This window comes from Onychomys torridus, chromosome 5 (genome assembly GCF_903995425.1).
Source record: "Onychomys torridus chromosome 5, mOncTor1.1, whole genome shotgun sequence".
Lineage (NCBI taxonomy): Eukaryota > Metazoa > Chordata > Mammalia > Rodentia > Cricetidae > Onychomys > Onychomys torridus.
In genome coordinates this window covers 41280240-41289868 of record NC_050447.1, presented here as the reverse complement: position 1 = coordinate 41289868, position 9629 = coordinate 41280240, and the positions used below count along the sequence as shown (strand labels likewise).

Genomic DNA, 9629 nt, shown 5'->3' with positions numbered 1-9629 from the left:
CACTTTGCTCAGCCTGGAACGAGGGGACTGGACCTATCTGTACTGAATCCATCAGGTTTAAATGAATCCCCAGGGGAGTCTTGGCCCTGAAGGTGATGGGAATGAAGGGGAGGGGATGGGGGGGAAGCTGGGGGCAGAAGGGGGAGGATGGGGGACCCATGGCTGGTGTGTAAAATTAAAACACAAATATAATAAAAAATAATAAAGACAGTAAATCCTGAAAAAAAGAATTCTATTATAACTTTAACCTTATAGAATATATCAAATTTAAATGCTCTTAGATCCATGATCACTTTACATTCTCAAAATAGACATATAAGCTATATACAGAGAGTATGGGATTTTCCTTTAGAAGAAAGAAGATTTCTAAAATGACTCCTGGTGATTCAAGCCCTTTCTTAATCTATCTGCTTGCTGGGAGAAAGACCTAGGCTATGATGGGGTAAACACCGTGCTTTGTGACTAGAGTATGATGAAGTACAGTTGGCTTTGAGAAAGAGACTGTGCTCATTGGATCCATTTCAAGGGTCTGAGATTACCCTGCAAAAGATACTCAAAGTGTGACAAAGAGTCAACAGAAAGGAGAATTTTGTTATCTGGCTTTGAAGCTGGTGGGGCCATACACCATGAAATGAATTAGTTGGTAGACGTTGAGTCAAAGAATCCTCTGATAGACAGTTAGGAAGCTTTTGAGTTTAATTTGTAGTATTAATACTTTATTTATTAAGGTCAGTAAACATTTCTGGTAAAGCATGTGCTGGTGTTTCAGGCTTTGCAAATACATGTATGGGTCCACATTCCTCTGTCTACATCTTTCTGTGTCCATTTCAATAGTACTCTAAAAATGCAAACCACACGAATGAATGAATGAGTGAATGAAGGAAATATTTCTTGGGGCTGGGGAGATTGCTCAGTGGTTTAGATGAACCTACTGTTCTTGTAGAGAACCTGCATTTAGTTCCCAACATTTATGTTGGGTGACCTGCAACTGTCTATAACTTCTGCTTCATGAGGTCTGATACACTCTTCTGGCCTCTGTGGGCACCTGAATTCATGTGAACATATCTACACTCAGACATACATTGACTGCCAGTATCTCTTTTAGTGGTGAGGCCTCCTGATATTTTCCCCATCTCCCTTGACGGATCAACCAGTGTTGTCATTATGCAGGTTTTTGCTTCAGAAGTCATGTTGTTGAGATTTCCTAATTGCAGGTTCCCTGCCATGCCTAGAAGACACTGTCTCTGAGCAGGAGTCCTTGTCCTATGGCTCTTACAAACATTTTGCCTGACATTCTGAAATGTTCTCTCTCTCTCATATATATGATTAAAAATTAATATATAAAATCTTTTAAAAAACCAAAAAGACTTTCAATTCTGATTCTAAGCAATCAACCAAACAATAAATTATACTCTCTGCTACAATACTCTTTGTGTGGTTTTATGACATAAACAAAGGCATCATGACTAAGTTCAAGCTATAGCATGAATTTCTTCTCTATAGTGAAACAGTGTTCTGTAGCATGACATTATATCATGCTTTCACATTTTCTTGTTAGAAATGAGTAGTGCACACAGATAACAATGAAAGGGAACATAACTGTGAATTGAAAATTGTGAGAATTGTGAGTTTCTGTTGCATTATTATAATATAATTTGCTTAATTATGAGTTCATGCTATTTTAGATTTATTTTTTTCAGAGTGTATGTGGATCTTTCTCTCAGAGAGAGAGAGAGAGAGAGAGAGAGAGAGAGAGAGAGAGAGAGAGAGAGAGAGAGAGAGAGAGAGAGAGAGACAGAGACACAGAGACAGAGACAGAGAGAGAGAGAGAGAGAGAGACAGAGAGAGAGACAGAGAGACAGAGAGAGAGAGACAGAGACAGAGAGAGAGAGAGAGAGAGAGAGAGAGAGAGAGTGCTATATGTGTGCAGGTACTACAGAAGGCCTGCAGAAGATGTCAGATCCCATGGATCTAGAGTTACAGGCCATTGGGAGCTACCAAACTTGGGTGCTGGAAACTGAATCCAGATCCTCTGCAACAGCAGCAAGTCTGCTTAACCACTGAGCCATCTCTTCAGCACCTGCAATTTAAATGTTAATGGAGGCTCTGTTCAATGCACAACTCAGATGTTTCTAGAAAATGCAACAAATGCTCTTGTGAGCAAGTGTTGGGTAGTTAGTTCTCTTGCAAGGCTGGCTATACAGTTAAAAGGCAGAGTGGCTTTCTCTCTAAGGTTTCTCATACTATCACCTGGAATGTGAATAGAGCAGATTAGTTAATGGGCACCTTCACTAGAGAGACATAGCTGCCTCTGTGAGAAGTGTTAAAATGACAAGGAACAACAGAGCTGACTTCCCAACTCTGTAACGGCCACACCAGACCTGAATTCCTATGTTCCTACCACAGAGGAGCAGGAAAACAAATTTTTATCTTCATTAAAGCTCTTCCCAGTATAGGTTCTTGTTATAACAATTGCTCCTGTATCCTTATCATTATGGTATATATTTGTGTTATATAATTGTATAAGGCTTAGACATCAAATGGCTGGGAGTCTCCTGCTATGCATCTCAAACCTATTTTTTTTAACATCAAGTCCAAGGTGGTACCCATTACATCATGTGTCTTATCCAGTCAATAATTCATTCATAAATGCATACATTCATTTATTCATCAGAATAATCATTCAGTTTTGGAATTAGCAGGGATACAAGACTGCCAAGTGGTATTGTCTCTAGAAATGTTTTACTATGAAATAAATGAAGACAACAGCATGAGAGTTAGGAAAAGAGAGGACCCGACGTGAAGAGCCACTGAAGAGGACAGAAGCTGTAATAGCACAGTTTCATATCTGAAAGAGTACCAAATGCAAGTAGTCAATGCATTACTGTGCTAGAAACTCACAGTAACCCTGGGGGAAATGTAATACAATATCCAAATGTTTGCATATCCCTCATGTATTAGCTTTAATTTTCTCACATTAATATGCTTCGGGGCCGTTTTTAATTATTAGAGTCATAAGACCAAGTGTGCCTTGAAGAAGTGTTTCATTCATAACCCAGACACCAGTACATAGACACGTTTGATAATCACTTAGGAATTGAAATTGTCTATGTTCTTATAACACGAATACATCTTACTTAAAATAATAATGTTGTTGTTTTATGTAATTAGCATTTTTGCTGAAAATTTTTAATTTTTTAGGCTTTTTTTATGTCTATTTATGTGTTTCTGTGTTGGGGTATGTACACATAAATACAGGTACTCTCAGAGGCCAGAAGAGGGCATTGAATTCCCTGGAGCTGGAGTTTCAGGTGGTTGTGAACCTCCTAACATGGGTGCTGGGAACTACACTCAGATCCTTTGCAAGAGAAGTGCACATTCTTATCCCCTGAGCTGTCTCCCCAGCCCCATAGAAGATTGCAATGCACCTTCAACTTGATGTTTGCAGTGTGTTCCCCCACCTTCTTTCTTTGACTGGTTATTTCTTTGCCAAAACTAAAGACTGAACCTGGGCCATGTGCATGTTGGTTAAGCACTCTTCCACTGAGCTACATCTCCCAGCCATGAAACTAGCCTTTTCCCCCAATACAGCCACTCTCCAAAACATTGTGGCATCCCACCAAGTGCGAATTTTCCTTGAATTAATGCTCCTTGTTTGTTATGTGTGTAGGAATATGTTTTCACATCAAAAGCAATATTGATCTTTTCCCTCAGAATAACTGCTTTCAGGCATAAAACTATGTTTTATGCTTTCTTTATTATTTGTCTTAGTCCCAGGCAGCCTAACTCAATCCTTAATCCCAGGGGGTAGATTAATTTAATTTTCACCGTTGCTTCTCTAGACTCACACCAGCTGAAGACAAATGATTTGGGAGCTAGCATTATTAAATATTGTGATTTTATTTGCTCCCTGTGTTAGAAGAGCAGGTGGCTATTTATTCCAGCAACATAAATTTTACAACACATAGCTTTTTCTTTCCACATTTTGCAGAATTCTTTTGCTGTCTTTCTTTCTTTGAAGGATTGGGTTGCCTTTAATTTGTTATGGCAATATTCTATCCTCCAACCACAAGCGGCTCTGCCTACAGCCACATCATTTAGTGGTGGTGCAAGCTACCTAGTATTCCTCTGAGAGATTGCTACATCTGGAACCTGGTGATGAAGAGGATTCTTCTGGCTTGGAGACACAGATAGTCCAACAGAGAGGTCCACATTGATGGATCCACCCAGGCTTTGGCTCTTGGCTCTGGTTCTAAGCATTTATGAAGTGGCATGCATGTGTGCTGTGAAGCCTATGGCTTCCCCAGGGGACAAAAAAAAAAAAAAAAAAAAAAAGCAAAACCAGAATTAGAAAGATGTTAACTGCTAGAGGGGCACACTCCAACCAGTGCGAAGTAGGGTTGACAGCAAGCTGGTAAGTATATTACACTCTGCCCTCTGACCTGTCAGTGTGATGTAGGTACTTGCAGTACAAACAGCTCAGAGATGTCCTGTGTGACTGAGAGACATGAAGCTTCTTTTAGTAAAGCCATGCCCATCTATGTAATATACAGCCTCATCTTGAATTCCCATAATTCCTCGCTTCTTTTTCTCCTTACCTTTTTTCTCCCCCCCCCCCCCCCCCACCCCGGGATTACATTTTCCAATAAAAACGATCACTTTTGCTGGACAGTGATGGCACATGACTTTAATTCCAACACCCAGGATGCAGCGATGGGCAGATCTCTGTGAGTTTGAAGCCAGCCTGGTCTACACAGAGAGTTTCAGGACAGCCAGGGTAGTTACACAGAAAAACTCTGTCTTAAAAAAAATACCACTTTTTGCATGTCATCCTTGCGCAGGGGCCATGCTAATCTTCTCTGTATCGTTCCACTTTTAGTATATGTGCTGCCAAAGCGCCCAAGGGAGTCTTGGCCCTGGAGGAGATGGGAATGGAGGGGAGGGGATGGGGGGAAGGTGGGGGTGGGGGTGGGAGGGGGGGAGGACATGGCTGATGTGTAAAATTAAAACACAAATATAATAAAAAATATTTATTATTTAAAAAAAAATACCACTTTTTAAAACTCGGAATTTGTAGTATGCATATTGTAAATCACTTGAGCATAGACAAGGGAGGTTACTGGAAAAATAGTTCTTGAGTTTTCCTTGTGAATATGGTACAAACTGAAAACAATTCATTAATTCATTCCTTTTCAACTAATAACTTACTGGCATTCATGCTGAGCTGGGACCAATACAGAACATTAGATATAAAAACATAATCTAGTAATATAAGAGATAACTCTTTAAAATTCATTATTTCTTGACTATTTCATGTACATATATAATGCATTCTGGTCACACTCATCCTTCTCATCTTCTTTGTCACTCTTCCATGGAAGTCCCATTGAACTTTCATGCTCTTTTGTTTCTGAGTTTAAGCAGGATTGTTTAATGTAAGCATAGGTGTGGCACTATCCACTGGAGTATGGGAAATTCACCAGCAGCTAAACCACTGAAGACAATGACTCTCCCTTCTTCAACATCTGGTAGCTAATAGTTCCCTAGGAATGGGTAGAGTTCTATGACTCCCTTCCTCTTCCCAACCCGAGATAGTGCTTCACAGTCCCCTTCCCCATCATCAACTCTTACATTCTTTCCTCCCTCCTCCCACAATGTTCTCCGAATATATGTCCTGTTTCAGGCTGAGCATTCAATGGTCATTTATTCTCAATATTATGAGTGGCCATGGATATTTGCATTCATTGCTGCCTATTGCAAAAAGAAGCTTCCCTGATTGTGACTGAGAGCAAAGTATAGACGGATCTAACATAAATATTTAGAAAGCAATTTGACATTATATACAATCATCAAAACAACTCCAGTATGTTTCCCTTAGGGCCTATGCTTTCCCTAGCAATGTATTTTTGAGATTTTTCAGGACCAGTCATGAATCCCTTCCTGTGGAGCAGGCTCAGTTTCAACCAGAAAGTGCTTTGTTATCCCTATAACAGTCATGCCACTATTATACAGGGGACACATCTTAACTGGCATGTAGCTGGAGTTTTCCTGTGTCCACCTGGCTCCTGCAACCACTCAGACCCATGTAAGCACACAGAGACTTACATTACTTATAAACTGTATGGACGTGGCAGGCTTCTTGCTAGCTAAATCTTACATCTTAAACTAACCCATTTGTATTAATCTATAAGTTGCTACATGGCTTGTGGCTTACCAGTACTTTACATCTTACTTCTCATGGCAGTGGAGGCTGGCAGCATCTCCTGACTCAGCCTTCCACCTCCCAGAATTTTCCTTTCTCCTTATCCCACTTAAACTATACTTCCTGCTTGGCTACTGGCCAATCAGCATTTTATTTAACAATCAATCAGAGCAACACATTCACAGCATACAGAAAGACATTTCCAGCACTGGCAGGCTGATATTGTAGCGGGTTAAGCCTATCACATCACTCAGTAAGACTGTGCATGACTCTTCCCTCCAGCAGTGGCATAGCACCTCTGTATGAAAGCTCATAAGCAAGGAGGAAGATTCCAATCCAGTACCAGTTTAAATTTCTCTATGTCCTTCAACTAAGATGTGTGCTGTCTTCCTCAATAGGGTCCTTCCACTTAGATCTGGTGAGGTGTCAAGAACAATGTCAGCAGCAGCCTGTGTTGCTTGAGGGCTGCTGAAAATATGATGAGTAACAGCTTATAGTGAGGTACATCACTGGGCACTGAGATTTTTGTTTGATCACTCATGGATTCTGAGGTCAACTTTATCCATGCATGTAGGGCACTTCCATTTCAACCCTTTCTTAATACAAAGTAGTAGGTTCCATATGGCATCAGCATCAGCCTTTGCTTTTGTTAGCTGCCTCCTCTTTCTTATTCTTTTCTCTCTCTTCCATGTTTAAATCTTGGCACTTGAATTATTTACCTCCTCTTCTTTCATTTTACATGCACTATCCCCACTCTCCTTCAGGCCTCTTACCCCACACCATGGCCCTTTTCTGACATCTTGGTCTCTACAGAATGGGACCTGAAGTGTTTTGGATTTCAGATCTCTCTCTCTCTCTCTCTCTCTCTCTCTCTCTCTCTCTCTCTCTCTCTCCCTCTCTTAGATTTTTGGATATTTGCATATATATGAGATGTCTTAGGGATGGATGGGGCCCATGTCTAAACATGAAATTCATTTATATTTCACCTGCACCTTTTGAAAACAGCCTGAAGGTAATTTTATATGATATTTTTAGTGTTCCTGTTTTGACTGTGGTGTGCCAGCTGCTATGTGAAGTCAGGTGTGGAGTCTTCCACTTGCTGTTTTACGTGGGTACTCAAGGTGTTTCAAAGATTGGAACAGTTAAGAGTTCTTATTTTCAAGTAAGCAAAATGATTCATCTTTACAATGAAACAGTTGGTTCTAAGTAATAAATTAAGGAATCCAGTTGCTCCTGAACAGATACTTATGGATTTTCTCTGTGAGGGAAGATATTATATGTTGAACAGTAAATTAGGATAAAACCATGTTCCTGGCAAGAAACAGTCACTGAAAACAGCAACAGAGAATCTGCCTCTGCTTATAGGATACTCATACTGAAGTTTTCCTATGTGCCAATCCACAAGAACCATTATCCTCCCCACTCAGCTGAAAGACATGATGACAACCAGGTGTCAGCAAGCTTTACTAATACTTTAGAGTTTATTGAAGCAGGTAACTAACTACCATCTCTTCACATTTAGCAGAGATTCCAAAGCAAGAAGATAAACAGTACTTCACAAATAAAAGGGGTTTGGGGTACAATGTCCCAATTGGTGGCTGTTGGCTTGGAGAAAGTGGGACCTCATATCAATTGAATAGGGGTGAATTTTTTAAAATTAGATCTGATAAGGTTTTCTCACATTGGTACTAAGTTACAAGCAAGGTCAAGAGTTAGAGACCCTGTCAATTGCAAACTGAGCTCTGGTCATTTTGGCCAATTGCTAATGAAATCCTTGTTTGGCTGCTTGGAATGGTTGCTGCATGAGGGAATGGTTGCTAGTGTGTACTGTGACTGAAATTTGGTAACAGTGTAGATCACGCTGCAGAAAGAGGCTCTTACAGCTCTTCTGGCAAGTGTAATCAGACTGTTGTCTATTATGTGGTCTATTCCTTCAGTCTCTCCACCTTGATCACAAGAGGCCAGGAAAGCAGGAGAACTGCATTTAAGTGCTATGCAGATGAAATATACCAAAATCAAACACAATTCATCCTTTTATAATTATTCATTTCATCTTTTTATGTGTATTAATATTTTACCTGCATATATGCCTGTGCACCATATGCATGCCAGGTGCCTGCAGAGATCAGAAAGGGTGTTGGGTCCATTGGAATTGGAATTACAGATGCTTATGAGCCACCATGTGGTCACCGGGAACCTTACCCAGGTCCTCTGAAAGAACAGCAAGTGCTCTTAACTGCTGAACTATCTCTCCAGCTCACAATCTATTCATAATTATGGTTTCTCTAGAGACACTGATGTATACTAGATTTTTCTGTTAAAATTAGTTTCAGAAAAAAAGTACTCTTGATACAACTTTAAATAAAAAGGAAGATGTGAGTGAGATTGTAGAGGGTGGTAAAATATGATTAGAAGATTGATAGGGGTAAATGCCATCCTTAATATCATAATAGCTGAATGATTGACAAGCTAAAGGACAACTCAGTCTGAAAAAGAAACCATTTATGTTATGGAGTGATATGTGTTGACAGCAAGTTGCCTTACACTCATAATATTTAAAACCTTCAAGTCATGTATTGTTACCTGTTTTTTCTTTCTTGATTATAGAAAAGTTCCCATTTCTGGCTTTGGTGTTGAATGGTCAAAAGTTAGAAATGAGTAGAATGATATCAATCACAGTGGGGGTTGATGGGGTGCAGTGTCAGTGAATGATGTCCCAGCACTTCAGTCCAGCAGATAATGAGTTAAGTGCATACAAGGATAATATTGGAATGCTGTGCAAATATCTGGGCATCTGTTTGCTTGGTTCTACAGCTTCCTCTCATTAGATACTGTCCCCCCTCTTTTAGAGAGAGAAAGAGAGAGAGAGAGAGAGAGAGAGAGAGAGAGAGAGAGAGAGAGAAGCTACTCACAAAGTCCAGAAGAAAATGCATTGGATCCCTTGAAGATGGAATTATAAAATTATAAGTAGTTGTGAGCTGCCCAATGTGGGTTCTAGGAAACAAACTCAGGTCCTCTGGAAGTGTAACACAGCTCCTAACCACTGAACCATCTCTCCAGCCCTGGAAATAGAAGTTAAAGGAACCCATTAGAAATCTGAACTACCTACAAATGAATCCTCTTCTGTCTATAGATGCAGCATTACATACAGCAGAGCAATAAATGTCAGCAAAGTTCTTATCTATTCGGAACACTGGGTAATTTTTATGGAACTACTTAAAAGCATATTTAGGGCCAATGAGATATTGTTTGCCATTCTTCAAAATCCTAAACTGTGCAAAGATTCTGCATAAGTGGATACATATTCAAAAATGTGTATCTACATTTCTTTAAAGGTGCAATTATTTAATACAACCACCTGAAAATATATCACTTGATGGGCCTCTGTCCATTGCATTATAGATCTTTCACATTCATTATTTGAAAG

The 9629-nt window shown here is 39.8% G+C and overlaps 1 pseudogene; it reads right to left on the bottom strand.

Annotated features, from left to right (window-relative positions):
* Positions 1–4804: 4804 nt before the first annotated feature.
* Positions 4805–4899, bottom strand: LOC118584986 (annotated as a pseudogene).
* Positions 4900–9629: the final 4730 nt, after the last annotated feature.